This window comes from Balaenoptera ricei, chromosome 16, assembly GCF_028023285.1.
Source record: "Balaenoptera ricei isolate mBalRic1 chromosome 16, mBalRic1.hap2, whole genome shotgun sequence".
NCBI classification, from domain to species: domain Eukaryota; kingdom Metazoa; phylum Chordata; class Mammalia; order Artiodactyla; family Balaenopteridae; genus Balaenoptera; species Balaenoptera ricei.
In genome coordinates this window covers 56,451,904-56,479,388 of record NC_082654.1, presented here as the reverse complement: position 1 = coordinate 56,479,388, position 27,485 = coordinate 56,451,904, and positions in this window count along the sequence as shown.

The window sequence follows — 27,485 nt, the reverse complement described above, 5'->3', positions numbered from 1 at the left end:
TGTTCCCAAGGGTCTTGGGGTAGGAGGCAGGGAGATGATACCAAAACATCAACATCCAGACATAACCTGGCAATCTGTTGAACTTTAAGGACAAAGAAAGAATGCTTCACGAGTCCAGGTAGAAAAGTAAGTCATTGATAAGCTGTATTGAAACAGATGGACCTTAGAATCTTTGGCAACAATATATAATTCCAGGAGACAAGGGAGGAATATATTCAAAATTCTGATGGAAAGAAAATGTAAGCCAGGATTATTATATCCAGCCAAGATGTTATTCAAGAATAAAGGCCACAGGAAGACATTTCCAACTAGGAAAGAATTGAAGGAATTATAGTATGCTTGATTCCTTGTTGAAAAGCTATTTGATTTTGAAATCCAGCTAGTAGTGGTAGAAACCCAGTGGTGGAGACTTATTATTACCTTCTAATGTCTACTTTTCTGCCTTCTTTGGTCATAAGAATCCTGATATTTCCCTGGGGACATTGTCACCCACCTACAAGACTACATTCTCTAACCTTCTTTGCAGCTAGTTATGGTCAAGTCATGAAGTTTAACCAATAGTATATAATCAGATGTGGTGTGTGCAACTTTCAGGAAGTCTAATTAAAGGGAAGGAGGACATCATCTTCAACCTTCATCCACCCTGCTGCCTAAAAGATAGATGTGATGGGTGGAGTCCTGGCAGCCATCTTAAACCATGAGGACAAAAGCTAAACCTAATGATGATAGAGAAATCAGCTAGAATGAGCTTGGCTGCCTAATAAATTTGTGGATCTGCCAAACCTCCTCTGGTCTGCTGCTTCAGGTTTACTTTATATGAAAAAGAAGTAAACTTTCATTTTGCTTCAACCACCGTTTTTGTTGTTGTTGTTCTGTGGATGTTATATGCGGTGGAACCAAATTCTGACTCATATACCAGTCGACTAACAGTTATATCTACATAAAGAACTTAGGTATGGAGAAGCTATTGTTCTACACACAGAGTTCATTAAATGTATTTCTAAGACTTAAAAACTGGTGTAATTATGCCTACAGAATAGAATAGAAATGTTGTAAAGTTTAAAATATTTTTTTAAAGTAATAAAACTAACAATATCAGGCACGAGAAGAGGGAGGTGAGGGAAGTATAAGAGTGCTCATCCCCTCATCTCTCTCAGCAGGAAGTCAATCAATACTGTGTAAATTTAAAAGATGTCGGTTTAAACTGACTCCCACCTCCTAATGCTTTCTATAATCCCTCAGAGGGGATCTGTTAGAAAAGAGTATCTCTTGTGCTGAAGAAATATTTGTCTAAATGGAGCAATTCCTTCCATTTTACTTTAGATTCTTTTTCTTCTTTTAAACTAAACTAAAATTAAATTTAATATTTTTTTATTAAAAAGTAGCTTTGTGGTGTGATCCCACCTTTACATTCCTGTCTATGTAGGCTTCTATCAGGATATATATTGATTTCTGAGGGTTACGTTTGGGAGGGGATTATTTTTTTTTTACTTAATGGTTTTCTTAATTTCTTGAGTTCTTTATAATGAGCATGTATTACTTTTTTAACATCAATGAATTGATAGTGTACTTTCTGTTGTATTCACTTAATAATTACCAAGGGCATGCCTCCAAGTCACTGATTACTATCCTATAGCATGAATGTACATTAATTTATTCAAACATTTCCTTATCCATGAACATTCAGGGTTTTTTTATATCTCACCTCACCTTCTTACATCATAATTTTTCTGTAGCTTCAACTTCCAAAACTGGGGGTTCTGATCAAAATAATATGCACATTTTAAACCTTAATAGTGAAAAGATTGTACCCTAATTACACTCCCACCAATTATGAGAGTGCCCGTTTTCCCGCTCCCGTAATGGATACTACCAACACTTTCAAATTGTGTCAATTTGGTTTAAAAACTGGTCTTTCGTTGTTACTTTCATTTTCATTTCTTTGATTCTTTGTTAGGGCAAGCCTTTTTTTTTTTCTATGTTATTGGTTATTTGCGGCTTTTTCTTCTTTATTTATCTATCAGGTTATTTGTCTTTTTCTTATCCACTTGTAAAAAGCTCCTTCTAGATAAAGGCTATTAATTTTTCGTAATACATCCTACAAATCTTTTCTTCCAACATTTATCATATGTCTTTTGATTTTGTTTCTGGTATCTATTTCCAGACATGTATGCTTAATTTTTATGTCGCATATATCACTTACACCATAACAGTGAGGGCATTTTTTTTAAACGCTCAAAACAGAACAATAGCAGAAGCAATGCTTCTGCCCATTGCATCACTCCCAACCCACACCCTCAGCCTTTGAAGTCCAAGTTCCCCCAGTGCAGCTTACAAAGCCCTCCATGAGGGTCCTGTTCACTGGTCAAGTGGGGCTGCCCCTTCTCTCTCAGGAGACTGTGTCCTCCATAAGCGCAAACTGCTCCTAGTTACTGCCTCACACACATCGAGGGGCCTCCTGTCGCTGAGCTGCCCCTCTGCTGTTCCCTGCTCTTCGCCAGAGCCCGCTGTCACTTAAGACTTTCTCCTTCTCTAGGGGGGTTTCCCTGAATCCCCCCTTCCTGTCCACCAGCCTAGAGAGCTCTCTTCTGGGCTCCCATCATGCCCTGAGCTCAGCCCGTGTCCATCTACTGCACCTCTGGATGCCCTCCTGAAGCCCACCTGCCAGCCATCATGCTGATTAGTCAGGGCTGAGGCCTTATGTGCTGTTACTTACTTTTAGTATCACCCCTTACCTGAGCATGTATCTACTGCCTTTATTAGAATATATTTTAAATATCCATTTATAGTCATGTCCCCTAGACCACCAGCTTCCCAAAGGCAGAGCTATGTCTTACTCATCCTTCTGTCTTCCACTCCTGCCTGGTGAGATGAATGGATGAATGAACGGAGGAAAGTCCCCAGAGGTTTGTCAACATCAGAGTGTCCGAATACGCCCAGCAGAGGGCAAAGGCTGGGACAAGGTGACGCCTAAACATTAGTGACATGTACAGCTGATATCTTAAAAAAAAACCTTCCTTTCCCTTCTCAGCATCTCCACTTCCAAGCATTCTATCACAAAAATAAATGAAATTAAACAACAAAATAAAGCACACATAGACCATAACTTCTCTTCCTAGCATCGCATACGTTCTCAGCTATTGCAATTTTCCAAGTCACTCAAATCTATCACATCCTTGGAATCCCTGAAGACCATCATGAGGGGATAATGTAACCATTTTACAGGAGAGAAGACTGAGCCTGGGAGAGGCCAAAAACGTGGCTTGACTCTTGAAATCTGGGATAATAAATCACAGGCTTGGTTCTGGAAATGACTCCAAGACACATTCTTGTCCAATGCTATGGCTTCAGATTGATAAAGTACGGTATCTCAAAGGGCCATCGCATCATAGCTTATCCATTTTCTGATTCGTTGTTTCAAGCACCTTGGGATACGAGACACCAGCAATCAGGTACGCTCCAGTAATCAGCAGCAAACTGTTCTGTCTCTGAACTTTTCGCAGTTTGCCAAATGCCTCCTAATCTGGTCACCTCAATATAAATTGCTCTAAAATATTATTTTATGAATATACAGGATCCAATAACAAATAGTATCTTTTTGTGAAATTAATTTCAATTTAGCCTTAACTAATACTAAATTGCTATGGAATTACATATTACATACACATTACTACAGAAAGAAGTTCATCATGATTAATGTTATTACAGTGAACACCAAAGGAATTAATAATGATTTGCAGTTATTATAAAGTGGTACTGGTGTAGGAAAAAAGGTTAAGTCTAATTAAATTCTGGCAACCACTTTAGGGCTCTGCAGCAATGAGGATGCTGGGGTTTATGTTAATTAATTCTATATGAAACATTGCTGAAGTGTTTTAATATTGTTCAAACAGCCACGATTTTACTAATAGTGTGTGTTTTGATTTTTTTTTCCCCACAGTGACCTGTCGGCATGGGTGAGGTGTTAAATTCTTGGGACTCACCAAGTGTTAGGAGGCTGAGGGTTTCTTATTCCGATCTCAGAGTAGCCATGCTTGGTGGTGAGACCAGTGTCTCCAGGGAATGGCACATGCTGGAAAATGGATGACCTTTCTTTGGAAATGGATCTTGGGTTTCCTGAGTAGCTTTCTGGTTTAGACGCAGCTCCACAGTTACCCCTACGCATGGATGGCGTGGGCAGCCTGGGCATCCTAGAAGGGTCCCACCTTGCCCAAAACAGGACTCGGGTAACACAGCGCCTGATCTCCTACTATTATGAATGGAAGTCAGCATGGTGAGTTCAGGGTTTGGGAGAATCTGAAGATTCCGTTTTCGTCATGGTTCTGTGGCTCATTTCCTTTGTAACTTGGGGCAAGTCACTTAAATTCTGAGTCTGAATTTCCTCAGAGTTCACAGTATTGTTTTCAGGATTAAATCAGAAAATGAATAAGAAGGAGAGGTGGGAAACTCTGAGAGCTAAACAATTAGTGAGCTTATTCGTGACCCTCCCCTGGATGACATTCCACCTGTCACACGTCTAATTCCTACACCCAACCTTCTGAGGTCCTCAAAGATGGGAACAGACCTTAAAGTTAAATATTGCTCCTGTTTCACGCCACACAGAAATATTTAATCTAATACTTCAGATAGTGACGTTTGGTGGGAACTTGTTTTCATTAAAGTGGATTTTCAAGAACTTAACTTTTTAAATTAACCAGAGGACACAAACTGTTGTCTCTGGTTGTCGCATTTCTGCAAGCCAAGGGCATAGCTGAATGCCTGGCACAGAATACAGTTCAAATAACTTTAATTCAAACAAATAAACTTTAGTTGGAAGAAAGGATGGATGATGGATGGATGGATGGATGGATGGATGAATGGATGAATGGACGGGCATCCTGAATTCTCTTACCAAATACAGACATAGCATTTGTGATCATTCAGTCAAGGTCAAATCTGAATCCTGACCATGGTCAGTGGTCACTCTTCCAGCCTTGTGGGCATTGGTGGGAGCAGGTCAGGCTTTTGGCAGATCAGCCTTCAGCATCCCTGCTCCAGAGCACTGTGCTGGCACCTGAATGCCTCCCCAGCACCCAGCAACTACTTGCCCTCCAGTGTCCATTTCTAATGCCTTCTTTGGAGGTGGTCCTTAAGCCCACATCCCCATCCACGACGATCTTTCCCTCCTCTGGGTCCATGGAAAACAAAAGTCTAGCCCAGAGGGTTTCAAACTTAGGGGGCATGAGAATTGCCTGGAGGGCTCGTTAAAATACAGATTGTTGGGCCTCACCCTCAGGATTTCTGATGGCACTTGAGAATTTGCATTTTAACAAGTTCCCAGATGAGGCCGCTGCTGCTGGTCTAGGGACCATACTTCGAGAACCTCAGGTTGGGTCCATTAGCCCTATAGAACTTAACACAATCGGTAACTTTTTCCTTAAAAGGGGGTTATTTTGAGCCAGTAGTTTGTTGAACACTGACATGGCGCCTCCTTTCTGCCTTCCAGCAGGGATCCAAAGACGGTGCCATTACCAGCACCCTTACCCTCCAGAAGAGGAAGCTGGCTCTTGGAGGGGGAACAGCACAATCAAGGTCATGGAGTCCAGATCGTCTCCCGTGACCTTGCGCTGGCAGTCAGGCTGGAAAGGCAATTGCCACGGGAAAAAAAAAAAGCGTGCCTTCCAGGAACAGTGGCTGACAGTGAAATACACACTCCGGGAGACCCACAGTGCCTCCCAAGTGGTGGGTGGGCACCGACGGTAGATTGATTAAGGGTCAAGTGTGGAAAGGACCCTGGGAAGAAGAGCCTAGCCCAGGGCACCTGACCAGCTCCGTGACCCTTGGCAGGTCAATTAACCTCTCTGAGCCTCCCAGGTCATCTTTCCCAAAGCTCTCACCCTCTTCTCACCTCTGACTTTCATGCACCTGCAGGTCTGAATCTGCAGTGCTGGGAGTGTCTAAGAGCCCAGTGAAGTGGGTTTTCCTCGGGGGCTTCATGCCTTCCACACCACCAGGACAGTGGGGAGGAGAGCCAGGGCTGCTGCTTTGGCCCTTTCCATCCCTCAGCATCAGGGGCATCTAATTGATCCTCCTGTGGCCTTTGTAGGGCCAGGGAGGAAGTTACTGGAAGCCAGAAATGCAGACAACAAGTTCCTGATTAAAAGGAAACCTATTGTGTGGAAGTCATTTAAAAAAAAAAAAAAAAAGGTCGCCATGGTTCCTCCAGCGAACTCCACATTTCAGGGCTGTGTCATCAGCCCTGAATCCATTCTGAGTCCATTAGCAGCCCAAGTGCTAGCACTAATGCCCCCAGACTCCTTGGAACCTCGAGAGTGAATCTTTGGGGAGCTGACTCAGCCCTTTACCCTCTCAGAGGTAAAGAAATTGGATTCCAAGCCACAGAGGATGGCAGGTCGGCATCCAGAAGGCCGGAGAGACCAAGGGCTTCTGCCAAAGATGACGGCAGCTCAAAGTTCCCGTCGAGAGCAAAGGTGGGACAGAGGAAAAGGAGGCAGGGAGGGAGGCAGGGAAGGAGCGAGGGATGGAGGAAGGGAGGAAGGGAAACAGGGGGTGAGGGAGGGGGAAGAATTGATTGATTGCCCAGGGTTCCACAGCAGGTACTGTGCATGCCACGTCATTAATACCAACAACAGCAAGCTTTCAAGGTAGGTATTATCACCCCCATTTTACAGTTGTCATAACTGAGGCTTAGACTGTGGAGTGACTTACGTAGCTCGGTGGATTCGGCAAGTGATACAGCATAAATTCAGAATCAGATGTGTTGAATCTCAAAAGCCACGCCCGTTTCGTTGCCCTACGCAGTGATTTGGGGTTGGCTGCCCGAAGGCTCTGTAAGGAGAGAGTGGTGCCATGGTGAACGGCCCTGGCAGCTACCTCCCAGACGCCCAGCTAAGGCTCGCCAGACCCCGAGCCCAGGAACACGTGGTCCCTGCAGAGGGATATAAACAACAGGCCTTACAAATGCCTCTGTGGCTGCTGAGAGTGGAGGACGGACGTGCTGCGTGTCTATTAGTGCTCACTGTTAACCCACTGGCAGGAATGTTACCCTAAGCTCAGGGGCACTGATGGGCCAGGCTCACCCTTAAGACAAGCACAAACGCAGACAGACCTCTAGTGGAAAAGTCCCTGCTCTCTGGGAAGCCTGGCTGGCTCTCCAGCTCAACAGGCTGACCCCCACCGTGCGGGTAGCTATAGGTGTGGACCTCTAGTCTAGTCCTTGGACCCATCTTTAACCAACTATATCGGGTGTGATCATTCTCCCACCTGACTGTGAGCATCTTAGGGGGAGGATTCTCTCTTCCTTGGCTCCACAGACGCCTCACCCTTGGGCTGATGAGCACAGGGTGTAACAGAAAGAGACTAGACCGCGGCTGTCCAGTAGAATTCTCTGCACCGTCCAATGCGGCAGCCACTAGCCACGTGTGGCACGTGGGCATCCGATATGTGGCCAGTGCAAATGAGGAGCTGACTTTTTCATTTTACTTTATTTCAACTAATTTAAATTTAAATAGCTCCAGGACTAGACACTCCATAAATATATGTTGGGTAGAAGAGAAGGAGGAGAAGAAAGAGAAAAGGGAGGAGAAGAAAGGGAAGAAGACAATGAGGATGAAGAAAAGGCATGCCAAACTCATAGGGAGGGTAGGAGGGAAGGAAGGAAGGAAAGAGGGAGGAATGGAAGGAAGGATGCAGGCTGGGAAGGAGGAGAAAATGTTGACTACAACTCCTAGCAGACAATATCAAGGAAAGCTGCAGGTTGGCGTCTGGATGACATTTGAGCGCTTCGCCATTTTGCCTTGGAATGACAGAGAAGCACAGACCAGCTGAGCCCACCCAAAGCTCTCTTTGTCCTTGGTAAGCATGGCTTCTGGAAAAGCATAAGTTCCAGGATCTGAAAGAACATCCAGTGCTGATCAAAGCCTCAAAACTTAGAACCAGAGACTCAACAGTGTCAGACAGAAAGGGCCCTCGGATCTCAGCTGGCCCACCCTCCTTGCTGCATGCAAAGGAACTGAACCCAGAGGCAGACGAGAGAGGGACTGGTGAGAGGTGAGGTGTCAGGTATGGGCCTGCAGCTCCTGCCCCGCCCTCCACACCCCTCCCCCTCCTCCTTCCCTCCCTCCCTCCCTCTGCCTCCATCTCGACGTTAGCAATATATTTCCAGGACACTCTAATGAAGTACATCTTGAGTCTCCTTTTCACGGCTAATGAGGAGACAACAAGAATTTGACTAATACCAGTACAATTACTGGAGCAGTGAAGCGAGGGCCTCTGATTAGACGTGATAATTTGCAAGGCTGGGCTCTTCACATTAAGTTTGCAAACAGTTTAAAAATCACTTCCTCTATTTATCCAGCTAATCCCTGTTTAATGACTCCAGACCCAAGAAAGAGAAAGGGGAAGTGTCTCTTTAAAAATTAATAAATAAATAAATTAAACACTAACAATCCCAACCTTATTTGCCCAGACGGGAGAGATGGCAGGAGTGTAACCCGACTGTCATCTTTTCAGGCAGACTCAGCCAAGATTTCATAGCTCTGAAGGACTTTGCAATCCCCCAAACCTTGGTCCTTGTGTTCCCTTCAGCCACTAACCCAGCCTGGGCTTGCCCTAACAGGACTGCTTGTCCAGCACAGAAAGAAAGGTCACCTCCCTGGTGATGGGTCTAATGGCCTGATTTCGGGACTGCTTTGGTGGCCACCCGTCTCCAAATACCGTTGAAAGGACGGACACAGGTGAAATTCCATGGTAGCAGAGGTCTCTTTGTAATCTTACCAAAGTGTGGTCCTGGGCCCAGCGGCAGGGGCAGCACCTGGGAGCTTGTGACAAATGCAGAACCTTGGGCCCCACCCAGACCTGCCACTTGGAATCTGCCTTTTCACAATCCCCCAGGTGACATGTGTGCACACTGACATTTGAGAAGCACTGCTTTATAACATATCATTTGCCTGACTGGGAGAGTGACCCAGGGCCACGTGGCTTTGTTGATTTCCATACTATTGATTCCGTTGGTCTGTGCTTGTCAGAGTGTATTCTGCAGAGATTTATAGCAGGGCTTATGCAAAAAGAAAAGTGCATTTGGGAAATGCTGGGTTAAACCAAATTAAAATTATTTGTTTACCGCGTCTTTTTACAGCATTTTAATAATACCAGTAAGCATGTTAACGCCTATGAGGGGGTCTGTTTGCGGTGTTTCCCAAACTCACTTGAAGCCAGAACCCCTCTTGGTGAGTGTGGAGTATTGCAGTTCCCAAGAGCTACCAGGGACAGAGGGACATTCTGTAAGACACGTGTGGTTCTCTGATCCCAGCCACGGGGATTCTCCTCTGCAACGAAGGTACATCCAGGAAAGGAAAGCAAGGTGCTCCGTGGGTCTATCCAAAAGCTTCCCTCTCCCATCAACCGCCTCTAGCACTCTCACCCTCAAGCAGAAAAACCCACCCCAAGTATCAAATACTTAAGACCATCAAATCCAGGCTTTTGGACAAGGCAAAAGATCAGAGGGTGGGAGGTGGAGGATATGATCCTCTTTTTTATAATAATTCGCCTTAGAGGTGATGGCACTGGTGCTACTTCTCCTCCAGTTCTTGGTGAACTAAGAACTGCTAATCTGATCTGCGAGCCTCCCATTGTGTCAAGAGCTTTCTGTGCATAGTCCATCAAATCTCCACGAGACTCTGGAAGTGGCCACTCTCATTGGCCCATTCACAGATGAAGCAGCTGAAGCCCACCCAGGTTATATGGCTTATTCAAGCCAAGCCAGCCAAGCGAGGGGTAGCAGTGGGATTCAAACCCAAACTGACCCACTAGGCCCGCTCTGCTCCATGCAGAGGGTACGCGATTGTAAGGAAATCCTAACTAACACACACAGGCACCCACACCCTCAAGTATATGACCCTAGTCCCCAAACACTCCTACGCAAAATTAAAATTCAGGTTTGCATTCATACGTGAGCATACATCTACAGATACAGGACAACATTGTAGTGAGATTTCTTTTGCCTGCAAAACTTGGAAATCACAGAATTGGGAAGAGCTTGGTACAGTTTCCAAAACAAGTAGTTCATCTCATCCTCACGATGCCCCTGGGGGTAAAACAAAACAGCCGTTATACCTCCACGTTATGGGAGGGAAAGCTGAGAGGAGAAGGAGGAAGTGATTTGTCTAAGATCACACGTTCACCAGAAGAGCCATACTAAACTCCCAGCAGGAGTTTAGTATGGATCTTAAGTTTCCCTGGGGCCTGAGCCTGCCCTCAGACCACCAGCAGACGTGGCCGCCCACCTCAGGCTGTTCCCCACCTCCAAGTGCCAAAGGAATCTCAAGGCCACCCAGGACCTATAGATCTTTCAAACTGCATCTCTTTGGAGAAAGAAAAAGGCTCAACACCAAGAGATCATGGAGTGAAGGCTGTGGGTCTATGTGTTTGAGCCTTGACTGCCACACACACATGCACATACACACATGCATACACACGTGTACCCAGCATACACATATACACACATGTGCACACACATATAGGCACACATACATAATACACATGCACACACACCTGCATGCACACACATATACAAGATATGCAATACACACACAAACATATATACACAACACACACATATACACACATACATATATAATACACATGTCCACACACATATGTGCACCATACACAATACACGCACGCACATGCATAAATGCACACAAGTTCAATACACATGCATACACATATGCAATACACCAGGACACATATGTACACACAATACACATATATACAAATAATACACATATGCACACATACACAATACATTCCTACACACATGCATGCACACACACAGTCAGCCCTTGAGTTTTACACTGACCAGGATGTTATTTCAGCTGCCGACTTTGCCAGGATTTCATGCACCAACCCCTCTGCTGGCAGAGACCGCCTTAGCCAATGAACACTAATGGAAATGGAGTTTCCTGACCCATGGGCAAGGACTGAGAGGAAGTGGTCATCTTGAAAGAAGCCAAGAGGAAGCTTGGAAGGGAGGCACACAGACACTGCCAGTTAAGGAGGGTGCTGGCTGGGGGCAAGCTGGGGCCTGGACGGATGCCCAGACTACCAGTCATGGGACCTGGAATCTACCCCGGTTCTGCTGCAGTTGGATTGTGTGACCTTTCCCCTTCTCCCTCCTGCCTCGGTATGTCCATCTGTGCAATGAAACTGTTAAATCATTTAGCGGCGAGCTTCTGTGAGTCTGACATTAAGCCTGGCAAGTGGGCAGAGAAGCCACCATGAGCTTGAAGCCTAGGAGTTCAGAGGAGAGGAGTCCTCCTGGGGAGCCCTCACTCACATACGGGAGAGCATCGGGTACCCGATGGAGACCAAGTGATGCTTCCCCTCTGGGAGTTGCTAGTGCGCAGCTCTCTGACCTTGACCAAGTCCCCGCCCCTCTCTGGGCTCAGGGGCTCCATCTGGCTCCTGAAGAGGGAGGACTAGGTAGCTCTATATTCCCCAGCGGTGTGACATCATAAAGAGGAAGGAGTCTAGACCCAGACTGCTTGGGATTCAAATCCCAGACTTCATCACTTACTGGTTATCCCTTTAGGTGTGTTACTTGATTTTTCAATTCCTCAGATTCCTCCCCTGCAAAGCGTGAACAGTAATATATCCACATGGGAAGGAGGGAAGAATCACAGGAGACCATGGCATTAGCAGGGCTGTACAGAGGAGGGAAGAATCGGGCACCTTTGGTTGGGGTCCTGGAAAAATTATAAAAAGCCCAGCTGGGGAATCAGCCCAGTATTTGTAGCCACCTGGGTTTTAAAACTCAAAAGCCTGGAATGATTATGCTCAGCCCCTCCAACAGAGGACTACGCAGGTCTCCACATTACCAGTGTGGAGGGATCTCCAGGTAAGACTGTTCAGTGGAAAAAAACAAGGTGCAAAGCAAGGCACACAGAATGCTTCTGCTGGAGTAAGAAATGTGGGAGATCCAAATGCAGCTATGTCGCCGCTTATTTTGCAAACAGAAACACTGGGTGAATAAACAAAAAACAGGGGCTGGGGGGGCTGTTATTTATAGGAGTCATGGGGGCATGGTCAGAAGCAGCAGGGTTGGAGGTGAGTATACCTTTTCATTTAGTAATCACTTCTGAGTCGTATTCAAAAATATTCAAAAATAAAATAAAACAAAGCTCAAGGTACCGTATAATAAGCAGACAGCTTGGGGGACTAGCCTGATCTAGCCAGCTCCTCTAAGCCAGATGGACAAGCAGACAGACAGATAAACAGCCCAGAGGCCAAAGTCACCGAGGGCTGAGGAACGGGCCAGCCAGGCAGCCAGCACTGCCCCATGCCTACCTCACCCCCACCCCAGCCCGCCCCAGCCCAGCAGGCAGCCCTGCGCCCTCTCACCCACACCCCTGCTGGCAGGGAGCATTCCACTCCCTGAGTCTTCCCGGAATGAATGCTTTCTCTAAGCTCATTGCAAAACATCCTGGCTGGAGCTGCAAGTGGGAATCCAGAAGTACCCCCAGGAGAGAGGTAACCCGTTTCCTGAGGACATTTCTGCCTGGTGCGAGGGCCTGTAGCGGGAAAGGGCAGAACAGGCCAGGCTGCCATTTGCATCTGGGTCCCACCTGGGTCCCATGGTGGGCGAGGCCATGTGCTGAGTGGGCGCTGCATCTGGACTGGACCGGCCACCCAGTTTCAGGCAATGTTGGGTGTTGGAGGGGCTTCCCCAAGCCCCACTCCATACTCACTCCTTGGAGCCCACCAAGCAGAGACCCACCCTCTGAACAGCTTTAGGGGCTGCGCAGGGCTAGCTGAGGGAGAAGAGAGAAAGGAGCCCCCGTGGCAAGTTCTCTCAGCCCCCACCCCCATCTCCCCAAGAGGATGGGGAGCAGCGTGTCAAACAACAGAGCCCAGGCTGCAGTCAGGGGCCTGAATCATCACCACTGCCACCATCATCAAATCATCACCACCACCAGCATGATTATCACCACCACTATCACCATCGCCATCATCATAACAACCATCACCCGCCATTTTCACCACCCTTATCGCTATCACCGTCAGTATCACCATTATCCTCCCCACCTCCCAGGTCTCTCATCCTCTCTATAGGCCTTTGCTGATCAACCCTCTACCTGGCATGGACGTTCTTCCTGAATAACAGATATAGTCATGACCATCCATCATGGTTTGTAACTGCTCACTGCCCCCAGAAAAATTCCAAATGCCTTAGCATTTGTCCATTTGCACTCTGACTCCAACCTAGTGTTCCAACCCCATCTCCCACCAAGCCCACCCTGTATCCCAACAACTCAAGGCTCAGCCCCACCAAACACTTTTGTGAGCATACCCCACCTTTCTACCTCTGTCTCGGTACGTGCACCTCCTTCTCCCCTTCTCTGACTCCTGAATCCTATGTATCCCTCAAGGTCCGGATCAAATTCCTGCCTCTAGGAGGAAAGGATCAGTCTTCCCACCTGGCTCTGAGTCTTTGCCCCAATTCTCACCTGAGTAACCAGTCATGTCGACAGCACCTGACAACTCTATGATTGTGGTCGCTCCCCTGCCAGATGGTGAGCCCCTTTGACCCTTAAACTGCATCTCTCTCTTTGGTATCAGCCTTGTCACCGTTCCATCCCAGCACTGGCCTGGCACAGGGCAGGAGCCTAAAGAAAATTTGATAAATAGGGGATGGGTAAGAAAGTTGGCAGGTATGCAGGCAGGAGAAATGAGGAAGGAATTCTAACCGTGTCAATTACAGACCCAGAGCCCAGCCCAGGTCCGAATCAGCCTCTTTCCCGGTACCAAACTCCGGAGGATGGGAGGCCACTCCATGGAGAAAAGAGGTCTCTTATCTCTCTGGGTCCCTCCTCAAACAGAACTATCCTACCACCCTCTCAAGTCATGCCTGGGGAGGGGCTGCAGGAAGCAGCAGAGGGTTCACAGCATCCACAAGCCTGCACCACGGGGCTGGTTCCAACCGCCCATGCTTCCGCCTTTTTGACACAGCAGACTCTCAGCGTGGTGGGTGAATTCATTCACTCATTCACAAATATTTATTGTGCACCTGCTAAATGTCCAGCCCAGTATGAGGGAGGGGAATTCAGCAGAGGTCGACTCAGGCTCATCATGCCTTTTTTGAGTTGGATTTGAGGCTGAAGACCTGTCACCATTTCCACCACCATCACCACCACCACCACCCCCTCCAAAACTGCTCCAAGGACTTGCTGCACCCACTTCCTCCATATATCATTCCTCAGGAAAGGCGTCCCATCTCGTTGAAGCAGACCCTGGGAACAGGCCATTGTCCCCAACATTCTCAAGTCAAAAGACCAGCATTTCTGCCCTGGTTCTAGAAAAGACTGCCTAGCACCATGCCCTTGGGCAAGAGATGTGACCTCCGTACCCTCTGTTAAAGAGGATGTCCTGTCTCAAAAGCCAAAAGTGTAACTTGACTCTTACCCCCAAAGGGGCCCCAGGTGGCTCCAGCCAGAGGTGGTGCTGGCTGCCACATCTGGGGGTCCTGGAACCTGGGCAGGGGTGGGTGAGACAGACTGGCCCATCCCTCCAGCCCTGCTCATGGGACTCTGGCCACAGCTCTGGGCAGAGAGGGGGCTCCAGCTGAGGGAATAGAGGGCACGGTGACTTTATCCTACTCTACTCCACCCAGACGCCCCTCTCCTGACCTTTGCCCAGAGTGCCAGCCCATTATGGATTCTTGATGTGGATTCTTCACTAAGCAGCTACCTCCCCTTTAAAAGGAAATGCTTTGTGTAGGTCTCCTAATGCTCCAAACTCCTCTCTCCGAAACCTCGGGGCCCGGATGACAGCCATTTAGCTGTCTTGGGCCTGGTCCAGCTCCTTACAATGTGATACTGCCCCTTGGGGGTCATCAGAGGCCCAGCCTTTCCTGGGACAAATATGGGGAAGAGACACCCAGTCAAGGGGCTGGAGGGGCCGGTGGACAAAGGCTATGTGCACGGAGAACAGGAACTGGAAAGACAGGTAAACTCGGCTTTAAAATACTCATCGCAAAGAGGAAAAAGTCTGTGGCTGCCCTCGTTCAAAGGGAGGGGGTGTGACGCCAGGCTGCCTGGGTCTCCGAACTCACAGGGCCCTGAGGGAGCACCATCTTGCAGAGGGGAAACTGAGGCCGGGAAAGGGGCGCTCTGCATAGGGAGCTCGGCGGGCGTGCTGCCGGGCCAGCCAGCACCCAGACTCCCGCTGCCCGACCCACCTCACAGCTCAGCGCTCCTCGCGGGGCCTCTTCAGGGCAGGATCTGGGTGTGCCCACTGGCCATGGTAGGCTCGGGGGCACCACAAGACTTCCTGGCCTGCAGGTAGCCTGGGGACACCTGGCTCCGTGCTCTGAGCACACTAACCAGGAGGGGCCCGGGCCAAAGGCTGCAGCGCCCAGTGAGGGAGTGAGGGACAGCCAGACCCTCAGTCCAGGCCCCTTTCCTGCCTTACCTCCTGCCCCCTCCCTGTATCCTCCGCCCTGCCCCTCTGTCCCCCGGCCCTGACCTCGCTCACCCACTTCTGCTCACTCACTCTTCTGCCCTCTTTTTCAACTCCTCGTGATTTCCCCAATTCCTGCTCTCTTCCTCACCCCATATCTCTTCTCTTAGTCTTTCTAACTTTCTCTGTTTCCTTCTCACTCCTTATTCCTCTTTTTTTTCTCTGTGTGTCGCTGTCTCAAGGTCTCTGTGGCTCTGTCTCTGTGCCTCTCTCCCTCTCTCCCTCTCTGTCTCTCTCGTGTGTGTGGGTGTGTGTGCGTGTTCACGTGCATATTGGGTCTGTTTACCTCTCACACAGTGTTGCAGTATAGTTGAGAACGCGCTTGTCCGTTTATTACCTTATTTGCTCTTGACAACGACTGTGAAGAAGCAGGGGGAAAAGGCAGAAGGGGTGATTACTTCTTTCTGTGCCCAGGGGAAGGCAGAGGCTCAGAGAGCTCACAAGGCTGTCTAAAGTCACACAGCTGCCAGGGCCATCTCCCGACAGGAGCATCAGCCAATATCGCTAAGAGCGTCTGTGCAGGGTGTGTTCTGGCCTCACCGAGTGCCCAGCGATGCCCAACCACCTCCTTACGTGGCTGCAATGAGCTGCCTGAGTCCTGAACTTCTCTGGGCTTGCTCTGACCCCTATTCTTCCAGATCAGCCAGCCTGACTCCAGAGGGACAGCTCCGCCGTCCCTAGTTGACTCCAGAGGTCCCTGGACATGCCAGTAACCGGCAGTGCCATGATTCCTGGAACCAAGTCTCCGGGGACCACGGCCTGGCCCTGCAGAGTGGCGTGAGGCAGCGGGTTCCAGGTGGGGACGAGTGGCCCCTCAGCTGTGCTGGAGAGGGGCCCCCGCAGAGAGCAGCCCTGTGCTGGAATGGAGGGGGATCCTTTGTCCTGGGCCTGGAGGATGGCCAGCTGCGGAGCAGCCCAGGAGGGAGCTGCACTCAGAGTCACAGGGGAGGCAGGCATGACCGCAATGCTTCTCCGCAGGGAGCTGCTGCCGGCCGGACCTCTCCTGGGGGTCTCCCAGGCACCTCCAATACACCACGTCACATCCGAGCTCAACATCCCGTCCGGACACCACTGCTGACCCACTCCTCCTGGACGCGCCTTCAGGACCCACCCCCTGAGGTTATCGACCGCTCCTCAGAATCTCTCACCCCCAAGCCACGCCCCATGAAAGCCACCTTCAAACTGGCTTCCTCTAGGCCTCTCTCTCTCCCCACTCCTGCCACGTGGCTCTGTTCTGGATTTCTGCACTTGCCTCCTACCTTGGCTTCTGCCTCTCATCCTTCCCTCCCTCCATGACACCCTCCCACCACAATCATCACTGAAGAACAGGAGCAAGAATAGGTGCTTGCGTTCCGCAGACAGACAGACCGGACTTGAGTTCTTGTGCCACTTCTACTAGTGTGACTTTGGGCCAATTACTTACTTTCTGAGCATCTTGACATCAGTGAGCTAACTCCCTTGACTCTGTTTTCGTGCTTACCAAGTGACCTACTAATTATAACTTGACTTCCTGCTAGAATCATCTACCAGAAGAGAGTATGCTGAACAAAGGGATGAGGCTATTCTACTGAACATGACAGGTGTAGCTCTTTTTGTAAATTTATTATTTGGTATTCTTGTTTGCCAAAAATAAAATAGAATAGGACAGGACAAAATGTCCAAGTTAGATGGACAAATCTGAGAACAGTCACATAACAACAACAACAAAAACAATGAAGGCAGGAAAAAAGGTGACAATGTGTGGACTATACTGCCTTCAAACACCTGGTAGGCTGTTATAGAATAAGGTTTATGTTTGTTTTTGCAGCCCTAAGCGCACATGTGGACAGATTTAAACTAAAGTGGGTAACTACTACCTTGCTAAACAATTAGGTAGTGAGCTGCCTGTAACTGGAGGTATGCAAGAAGAGGCTGTGCAAACCTTGGCAGGAATGTTGCAGAGAGCTGTCATTCTTGAGCCTTCCCTTTTCCTTTCAATTACTAACACATTCACTCAATCACGAAGCACTAAATGACTCTTAAAGCTGTCTGTTCCAGTCTATCCCCACAGCCACCACCCCGGCCCATGTCACCATTTTCTCCTTCCTAGATGAAACAGCAGCTCTGGGATGCTCCCCTGGCATCCAAGCTTGCCTTCTCCCCTTCATCACTTCCGGAGGTGATCTTCCTAAAGCAGCAATAAGTTCCTTTGGTTCACCTACCACAACCCCACCCCCAGGCCTCCACTGCCCTCTGTATAGAGTTGAAACTCCATAGCATGGCTACCAAGGGCTCCTTAACTGGTCCTGACCATCTCTCCAGTGCACTGTCTCCACCCACATCCCCACACGTGATGCCCAGCCAGGAGGAACTACCTGCTGCCTGCTGTTGCTGCCTCCTCCTCCTCCTCCTCCTCCTCCTCCTCCTCCTCCTCTTCTCTCCCCATAACCCACCCCGCAATTCTCTGGCTTTGCAGACACCAGTATGTTTGCCTGCAACACTGTCTATTACACGCTCCTTCCCCTGACTGGCTGACTCCTGTGTCCACCATGTCGGAGCTTCCACCTCTCCCCAGAAAGCCCTCCTAGGTACCCCATACACACACCCAGCCTGGGCTAGGCTCCTGTGGAAGCTGTTTGTCCCTGCTTGCAGCCCATATCACACCGCATCATCCATGGCTTGTACCTTTCCCCGCAAGAAGAAGAACTCAAGGCCAGGGGCCATGCCGGCTTTGCCACAATGGCCCCTCCCGTGCCTGCCATGCTGAATCGGTTCAGGAGTGGCTGGTTAAAGGCAGGGAAAGAGAGCAAGGTGGGCACAATGCAGAAGGCCAGGCAAAAGGGCTGGATGCTGCCCTTGATGTCCTGGCCCTACCTGCTTCTCTAGAGCTTAGTTATGAACACAGGGAAGGAGGGCTTGTCACTAGATTAGGGGCCCCCAGAATAAATTTCTGCACTGCCACTTGGGCCGCTGGCTGCCCAGTGAGTGCCACGGGACCACCTGGTAGAGACCTGGCAGGGAGGAGCCAGGAGAGTTCCTGGGGGTCTCAGGCCACGTTTCGTGTTGGCTCGAGTAACGGTCCCCAGGCCCGGGCAGGGCCACAGCTGCCCCAGCTGCTCCTGGGCACTGAAACCTTGGCACCATTTGGAATTCATCACAGGGCTCATTCAGCCAGGGCTGCACTGAGCTCCGGATCTGGCTAACATTATCTTGGAATTTTCAGGGTCTCACATGTATACCCCAGCTGGTTGCCGGGAACCAAGGACACAGAAATGCATGCTCCACTTCCCGCCCCTTGCTCTCCATGTACCCACCAGGGCAGCCAGACAGGAAAGAAGAGGACAGGCAGGACCCCCAGGCCACAGCTCCCCATCTGGGCCCCAGCCCTGGACATCATAGCAGGAGCCAAAAAAAGAGCCAGAATAATGGCCCAGTACCCTCCTCAGACCCAATGCACCCATTTCTACCACTGCTACCACTAATCAGTGCTTACTACCACTAATCACCAATAAGTTCTATGCATGTTACGCATATAAATGTATTTAATCCTCACAACAACCCGATGGAGTAGGTGCTACTATTAACCTTGTTGGCAGATGAAGAAACCAAGGCACAGAGCAGTTTACTTGCCTAGAGTCCCACAGTTATATGTACAGGGCCAGGATTTAAACCCAGAAAGGCAAGCAGGCTAGATTCAGAATCGACAGCTTCCAGAATATTCTGTGAACACTAGAGCTGGAATTAAAGGCCTCCCCCAACGTTGAGGCCTTCAAACTTGGGCAGTGAGTACTTTGGGGCCCTAGTCCTGGACGGTTTTCTCTGCAGCCCATCTTTGGGATCATCACCTTCCTAGGTGCTAAGAACTGAAAAAAAGGTATTTCAGACACGAGAGGTTGAAAAGGAGTTTACAGTCCAACAGAAACAAGTGGAAGCCATGCTGGCGCCCTCGTTTTTTAGCACGGTCAAACAGAACCAAAGGATTACGAGGAAATTACAGGAATGACAAGGAAAGAAAGCGGCAGATCTGGTCCCAGCCTCGGCTCCGTCTCCCACCACTTCACAGCCCAAGCAGCTCATTTCACCCCACTGAGCCTCAGGGTCTTCCCTTGTTACGTGGGCTGATGAATCCATCCTCACATTAAAAAGAGAGAAGGTAGGAAGCACTTGGCCTGGGACCTGGCACATAGTGGGACCTTGATTGATATGCTTAAATCTGGATCTGAAAGCGAAGTGAACACAGCCTGAGCCCTTCACCCCAAGGAGGGCTGGTGGCTTCAGGACAGACTAGAGCTGACTGGCGTCCACAGGGATGGAGAGCAACATGGGGCCCATGGAAAATGTGCAAGCTGTGGAAGGGAGAGAGGGGACATCCTTCAAGGGACGAAGGCCCACAAGTCCCCTCTTGGCTTTAAGCCACCTTCCAAGAGTCATACGAGAGCCCATTCAGCTGGGTGGTTTTATCCCGGGACAGCAATGAAAGGAGTTCCTGCTCCATTACCCTCCACCCACTTTTGATTCACAAAGAAAATACACTTTATCTGGATTGTAAATCAGGGGCTGGTGACCGGGAAGAGGGAAAGCCTGAATCACAATTCCCAAGGAACATTTTCCAAAGCCCATGGAGAAAAGTCATTCTCCCCAGCCCTGGACGGCAGGCCTGCAGGAGGAGGAGGGGCCAGAGCTGGAAGTGACAGTTGTAAATATAAAGCAGCCCAGCCCTCAACATGGGGCACACTGGGAAAGGGGACCACAATAGAGAGAAGAGCCTGGCCAGGCTCCCTGGGTGCCCTGGTGGCAGAACTGAGTCTAGAACCTCTCGCCTGGGTCGGGTGGAGGAAAGTCCAAGGGGTAGGACCCCGCAGTGGAGCTCAAGGAGCAAGTCTATGAGTTGAGAGAGTGCCCAGGGTCCCCTTCTCAAAGCTGGGAGCCATGGGGACCAGCAAGATGGAGACTATGCTCGGTGATGGAGAGATGAAGGGGGTGTCAAGGTACCCAGCTCAAAGCCTGCTTCCTCCCCTACCACTGACAGGGGTGAGCCAGAGCTGAATCCCTCTGCCCTCCACTTCCACACCTGGCAAAAGGAAGGAGGCTTTTTTGCTTTTGAAAGCTGCTGGGAAGATTCACTCAGATAACTTGTACCAAAGCACATCCCGTGCCGGGCACCCGGAAGGTTCTCAGCTGATGTTCATGAAGTCCCAAACAGCTGGGGGGAGGACCAGAGCATCCTATGGAATGTTTGGGCCAGCTGGACATCTGGGCCTGGCGTCTGCCGAGGCCTGACAGGGCACTTTCTCCTGAGGGTCAGAAGCCCCAGCCTGCCAAGGATGTCACCTGTCCTGGAGGATGGGACGGTATACAGTGGAATGGGCACTGAACCAGGAGTCAGGACACGGTTTCCATCGAGGGAGCCTGGGTCAGTGGCTTCCCCTCTGTGGGATTCTGTTCCCCCATCTGCGAAACCTGATCTTCGTCTTTCACCCTCTCAAAGTACCGTTGCTGCTCACATCGCAGTACAATCAGGAAACATCACTGCTCCTTCCTGAGCCGCAATTTCCTCCTCTATGAAATGGGGCAGCATCACCTCCCTCTCAGTTCTGGCCCTAACCTGCTGTTGATTCACTGGGGGGGTTATGGCACTGGCAGCACAAGTCTTGTTAGGAGCCCCTTTCCTTCCACGTGATGCCCTTAGACATTTCCTCAAAGATACAAGCAGAGAGAGGTGAGTCACACAGGGGAGGCTGCAAAAAATCAAGGCCTCCTCAAGCCATTAGACCCCAGTAATCTGGAAACCAGTGCTTTTCACTCCCATTTCTCAGGTGCTCCTAATACCGGGACGGGGTGGTGGCGGGGGGGCGAGGGGGGAAGCAACAGACCAGGACATGGCATGCTCAGTGCCGTGAGGAGGGAGGGAATGTATGATGGGAACCCAAAAGATGGAGCAGGCACTGCAATGACTCCTATCTGGGAGGACAGGAGACTCAGCCCAAGACTCCACTGTCACCTCCATACTCTGGTGCCCAGTGTCAATCTCAGCCCAGACTCTCCCTGAAGGGCAGAGCCCTCATCCAGCTACCAGTGGGGGTCTCTTTCTGCCTGTGCTGTGGGCAATTCAAACTCAGCTCAGCCAAAACCCACCTCCTCATCCTCGCATCTGTTCCTCAATCTTCCTCTCCCTCTACGGTCTCCCTCTTAGGGATAATCCTACCGTCCACACATCCGGAAACCTGGCCATCCCTCCGAGCTCCTCCCCTCCCTTATACTTCTCCTAACTGAACTATTCCCCAACTTGGGTCCACCCAAATTCCCTTAAGCCCTGTTTCCCCACACCCACTTAAACCCTCATTCAGGTCATGCAGTGGTGGTCTGTTTCCTCCACTAGACTGGCAATTCCTTGAGAGATGGGCAACTTCTCACTCAACATGTTACCTCCAGAGCCCAGAACATTGGTACCCAGTAGGTCCTTAATAAATGATTCTGAATAGAGAAAATAGATTAGGAAGCCTTCCCAATGGAGGAGACATCGAGGAAAGTCTGTATGCATGAGTAGAAGTTAATCTGATGGACCCGAAAGGAAAAAGTGTTTAAATGACCCCCTCCACTCCTGTCCCCCAGGCCGACGGCCCCTCCTAGCAGAGCCTTGGAAGGGTGATGGAATGCCGAGGCGCTGAGGCAGGAGAAGACATGGGGCCAGATCCTAAAAGGCATTGAATGCCACACTAAGGAACGTGGTTTGTGGAGGGCTGACTTTATTTACTTTTCTTTTAGATTTGTCTTTTAGGCAAAGAGCACTCTGACAGTACTTGAAGAAGACAAATTGTGAGGCCAGAGCAACACTTGGCTCTGAGAACCTTGCCCTGGCCTCTCATGAGATCAGATTTCCCTGCTTTTGGGCCAAACTCTTTAAAGCACTTTGGCATTGGGGGAAAGATGCTTGGGGCCAGAAGGCTGGCGGGGGGCAGCTTGGATGGCACCCGAGGTCACGCCGGTGCTTTGCCCTGCTCCTGCTGTTACTCCCCATCCTGATGGCTCTTCTGAAGCAAGGAAATGGGCCAGATGTGGCCCAACTGGGCACAAAGGGTGGGACGGAGACCTGGGCTTCCACGCTACCAAGGGCATCTGCTGCTACAGCTGCAGGTCGGTGGTCCCACAGGAGTTGGGTTGCTCCTTCCTTGATACCTCTGCACGGTGCCCGAGCCAGAGCTGCCCTCCTGTGCTCCAACTCCCATCTCCAGGAGGTCTCAGCAGTCCCCACCCATCCTGCCTCCTGGAGTATAGGCCTCCTTCTAGATGCAAGGCAGCCATTAACCACGTGGCACGAGAGGGCGTGGAGAGTGTGACTGGGCCCCTCGAGTGACCTCAATACCACTTCTCTCCCGCCTTTGCTCGATGCCACCCAGCCAGACCCTGCCCATGACACACACATATGGGCAGGGCCTTCCTGGAGGTCCTGGGTTGCACCCTCCCTGCACGCGTCCACTACCTCTACTGACGTCTCCCAAAGCACCAGAGCTCTGCTTGGAAATGCTGAAGGGCACACTGGCTGTGCCCTCCCCAGACTGAGTTTCTTCAGGGTGTGCCTCATTCATTTGGGTGCCCTGAACCCAGGACCAGGCAGCTACTCAGTAATGTTCCCTCAAGTCCAACAGCAGGAGCCAGGAAGGGAGGATGGGAATGGTGGTCCCAAGAAGAGGAGCCCAGCTGTAGGGGCGGAAATAGGGTCAGCAAGGCTTGGACGGAGAAGGGAGTGGACGTGGCCGTCTGGGCCTGTGGTCCTCAGACTTGCCTGTGCATTAGAATACCTGGAAACTGGTTAAAACAGAGAGCTGGGACTAACCCCGGAGCAGCAGGCCGGGGCTGGGGCCCAGGAACTGGTATTTCTAACAGGTTCCAGTGATGCCGGAGCTACTGGTCCCAGGACCACGCTTTGAAAAGTCCTTCTGGGTTGAGTGAAGGTGAAGCCAAGGGTACAGAAGAGGATGAAGAAACCAAAAAAGAGGAGGTAGGCTGGAGCCATGCCGTGCAGGGCCTTGCACGGTGGCTTGGGGGAGTCACAGCCTGGGCAAAGACAGGGGGCCCAGAGGAGCAAGGCAAGATGCCGGGGAGCCAGAGACCCCAACAGTGCTGAGTCTGAGTCCCCCTCTGCCCCCGACTCTGCCAGCTCCCCCCCAGGGGGCCTAAGTCCCTTCCTGTGTGAAAGGCACACAGCCCCCTGCCCGCCCACCTCCTCAAGGGGCAGGTGTGCCTCTCGGGGAGATGGCCATGAGACGGGGTTGCAAAGTGGAAGGCCCTCAGCAGATGTGAGAGTGATTATTATAATCCCCCTCCCCCAGATGGCACGATCCGGGCTGCCCCCTCCTTTGCCTGCCAGGCCCCCTTTCCGTGGTCCCCAGGGACTGAAGGGCCCGGCCGGTCCCTGGCTGCCTCCAGGTCCCCCAGCCCCGGCTCAGCGTGGGCCAGCCTCCAGCTCGCAGGGTCTTTCTTCAGGTACAAGGACCCAAGTAGCTGTCAGCGGGTGGCTCCTCGGCAGGGCACCTCGGGTGGGCGGGGGCGGGGGGGCAGGGGTGGCACTGTGCAGCCAGGGAACAAAGGCCGGCTGGGAGCTGGCAGGGCGCCATCAGGGTTCAATGCACAATGGCCCGGGGGCTGGCGGCTTCGCTCCTGGCCGACATTTGCATAATGTCTGGGGCAGGAACAGGTGCCCGGTCAATAGGCAATTGTGAGGCTGTTCTGTCAAAAGAGAAGAGGCCTGTATTGAAGGCTAGGCTCGCCTATTGCAATGCAAATAGGATTCAAAGCAGACCGGCCCAGCTCGGGCTCCCGGGAGCTCCAGCTTCATGAAAGCCACCGAGCAGACCCGGCTGCTGCCTCTGCTGGTGCCCGCTTTGTCTGAGGCCAAAGGGTGGCATCGGCACCGGGGGCTGGGAGCCCGCGGCAGGGAGAGGGAGCAGGTCAGCCCACCCATCCAGGAGGTCTTCCCGGAGGAGGAGCTGATGTCACTGAACTTTGGCCAAATATTTGAATGAAGCTCCGCAGCTTCTTAGAAGAGAAGCCCAGAGTAAGGCTGCTAGCCCAGCTGGAGTGCCGTCGTGAAACCTGCCAGGGCCCCCAAGCCAAGCCACCCCTCACTTCTCCCTGCATGGGCGCAGGCCCTGAGATTCCGGGTCCTTTCTGTCACAGCTATCGTTGACTGGCACTGTTGTAACTACACGTGAATTAACTCATTCCATCCTCACAGCAACCCTATGAGATAGGGGATGTTATTATTCTCATTTAATAGATGAGGAAACTGAGGCACAGAGAGGTGCAAGATGGCACAAGTAATACTGGTTAAAACCTCGGAAAGAGCCCAGGCAGGCTGGCTCCAGAAACCATCTCCTTACCCGCTGTGCTGGGTAGGGCTGCCAGTAGGAGCCCCTCACTGTTTACCAAAGGCACTGCAGTCCAGAGAGGGACCAGAACTGCCTGCTGGCTGGACCAGAACCCAACTTTCCTGGCTCCCTGCGCTGCCTGGTTTTTATCTCTGCCAATGCAAGCATGTCAAAGAGGGAAAGGCTCACGTCCGACTCGGGGTGGGGAGACACACGGATGGTGGCAGTGGACTGGACGATAATACCAAGATGATGTTTTTCCCCACATCAACGATGAGGAGACATTTCCTTCATAGAGATATTCCAAACTGTGGGGACTTTCACTTAGCAGGTTGTGTGGTTTCCCCTGAAAAAGTGGAGGGCTAGCAGCTGGGTTCAGGTCCCTGCTTTATCGCTTACAAGCCAGATGACCTTGGACAGCTCACTTCTGTTCTCTAGGTCCATTTCCTCATTTGTTACAATCATTCACATTCTAGGAATGTGAGACATCAGGATAATGCCTCCACAGAGTAGGTCCTACTAGTGTCAGCTCGCTTCCCCACGCTGTATGCTTTTTGGAAGCTAGTGCTTCAGAAATATTCTACCCCACCCAGTTTCATGTGGAGCTGAAGGAGCACACGCATTTGTGTGGGTGTGAATTAAGTCAGTTGCTCGCATACCATTGACTTTCCAAGAGTTATTCCTTTTTTTTTTTTTTTATTTCTTAAAAATTTGCAGGGAACTCCCCACTGGAAGCCATTATGTGCTACACAATACTTAAGATTCTTGAACCGGATAAAAGGAAACTCCCTATTAGATGGACATGCTGAGGGACTCTCTAAGCTTCTCTCCAGGGCCTGAAACCTGGGACTCGTCCCTCCAAGATGTCAGAGAACGTGAGAGCTCATCTGGTCATCAAAAGACTATAGGTTCCTTCTCCCAGCCATTCTGATAGATGGGAGGCTGTGTTGAGCAAGATTCTGAACCAGCCTCCAGGGACAGCAGGAGAGAACGCTGTGATCCACTAGTGAGGTCTGCCACAAGCACCGGACAGAAGAGGGGCAGTGTATGTGTTATACATTTGTCATCTTTGATCTAGTGGCTACATGGGGAAATCAAACCCAGAAAAGAGAAGTGGCTTCCCCCAAGTCACGTGGTGACAATGTTAAAGCTGGAAATCTTGATTTTTTTTTCCCCTTAAAAAAATGTTTTACCGTGAGTCTGTACTACTTTGGGAATTCGAAAAATAATAAGGTATTTTCAGTTGAAAAGTTAAACAAAATCAAGACGACCCTACTGTTAGATAAGAAAGAAAGGCACGGGGTGGTCGGGGTAAAGCTAGGGTGTTGAAGACGTTCTAATGGCGGGGATGGTTATGCTTTTGTCAGTGTCATTGCATGTACTGTACGATGCTTTACAATTTCCAAACTGCATCTCATCCATTTATCCAGCTGGTCTTCCCCAAAATGCTGTGGAGGTAGGAAAAGCAAGTACTATTTACTCCCATTTTGCATATGAAAAAATTTAAGGCTCAGACAGTGGATAGGACTTACCCAAGGTCACAGAGTGAGTGAGTGAATGAGTGACAGAACAGAGATTCAACCCCCGAGGTTAGGCTTTGGGAAAAGTCAGGAGGGAACCCCAGGCAGCCCAGAGGGAACCGGAGACCTTCTGTTCATAGCCAGGGAGGGTCTCAGCATCTGAGGAGGCAGCCGACCTAGTCAGACCCACTGCAGCGCGTCCACGCCAGCGTCCTGCGCGGACCTGCTCATGCTGGGAGTCTGGGCTGTCCCCAGAGGTAGACGGAGCAGACAGACCGTCCTCTGGTTCCCAGGCCCCTCCCAACCCCCCCTCGGCTGACCTCATCAGCTCCCTGGACACAATGCACCCTTCTTCCCCCAGCTCTTAATTAAACTAGCCAGTGGTAGTCGTCACAGCGGAGGCCCAACCAAGCAGCGCCTCGTTCCTGAGCCGCCCATTGTCTCCCCCGGCTGCCGGATCCAGCCTCCCGCGGGCACCCATTTTGCCCCAGGGCCCGGCATCTGATAGGCCCGGACACCTGGCCACAAACAGTGAAAATACCAGCCTCACAACAAGGGGCACCCGGATTTCTCTTTACTGAAAGTCTGCGAAAGTAATCACAAGCCATTTCTGGGTTCGTTTCATGAGACATCAAATAAACCCCTATTAATAGTAAAATAAAAAAAACAAAAAACGCATGCTGTGGTAGAAAGATCTGGTGTCCCAAGGCAAGGGTTTAAGACCTGATTCCACCGTTGACAAACCAGGTGACCTTAGGTGAATGTTTGCCTCTTTGAGTCTCAGTTTTCACATTTATAAAACGGGAGTCGTAGACAAATGCAAGCAAAGAAATGACAGGAAAATGCAAACCAAATGACCAGGAAATTTAGAAAGCTCAGCTTAATTGGAGCCAAATGCATCTCCCCCAGACCCTATCTGGAGGGAACCTCCTTCCAACCCTTCCTGTTACAGCTGTAAGAAGCCTGCCTTGACCTTCACTATGTCCGCAGAAGAAGAAAACAGATCGTTAAGAAAGGCGCTGCTTCTCTTCCCATGGATAAGACCGGGGACTTATGTCACCTGGACAGCAGCTCGGGGGTGGGAGAGGGAAGGATCAGTGAG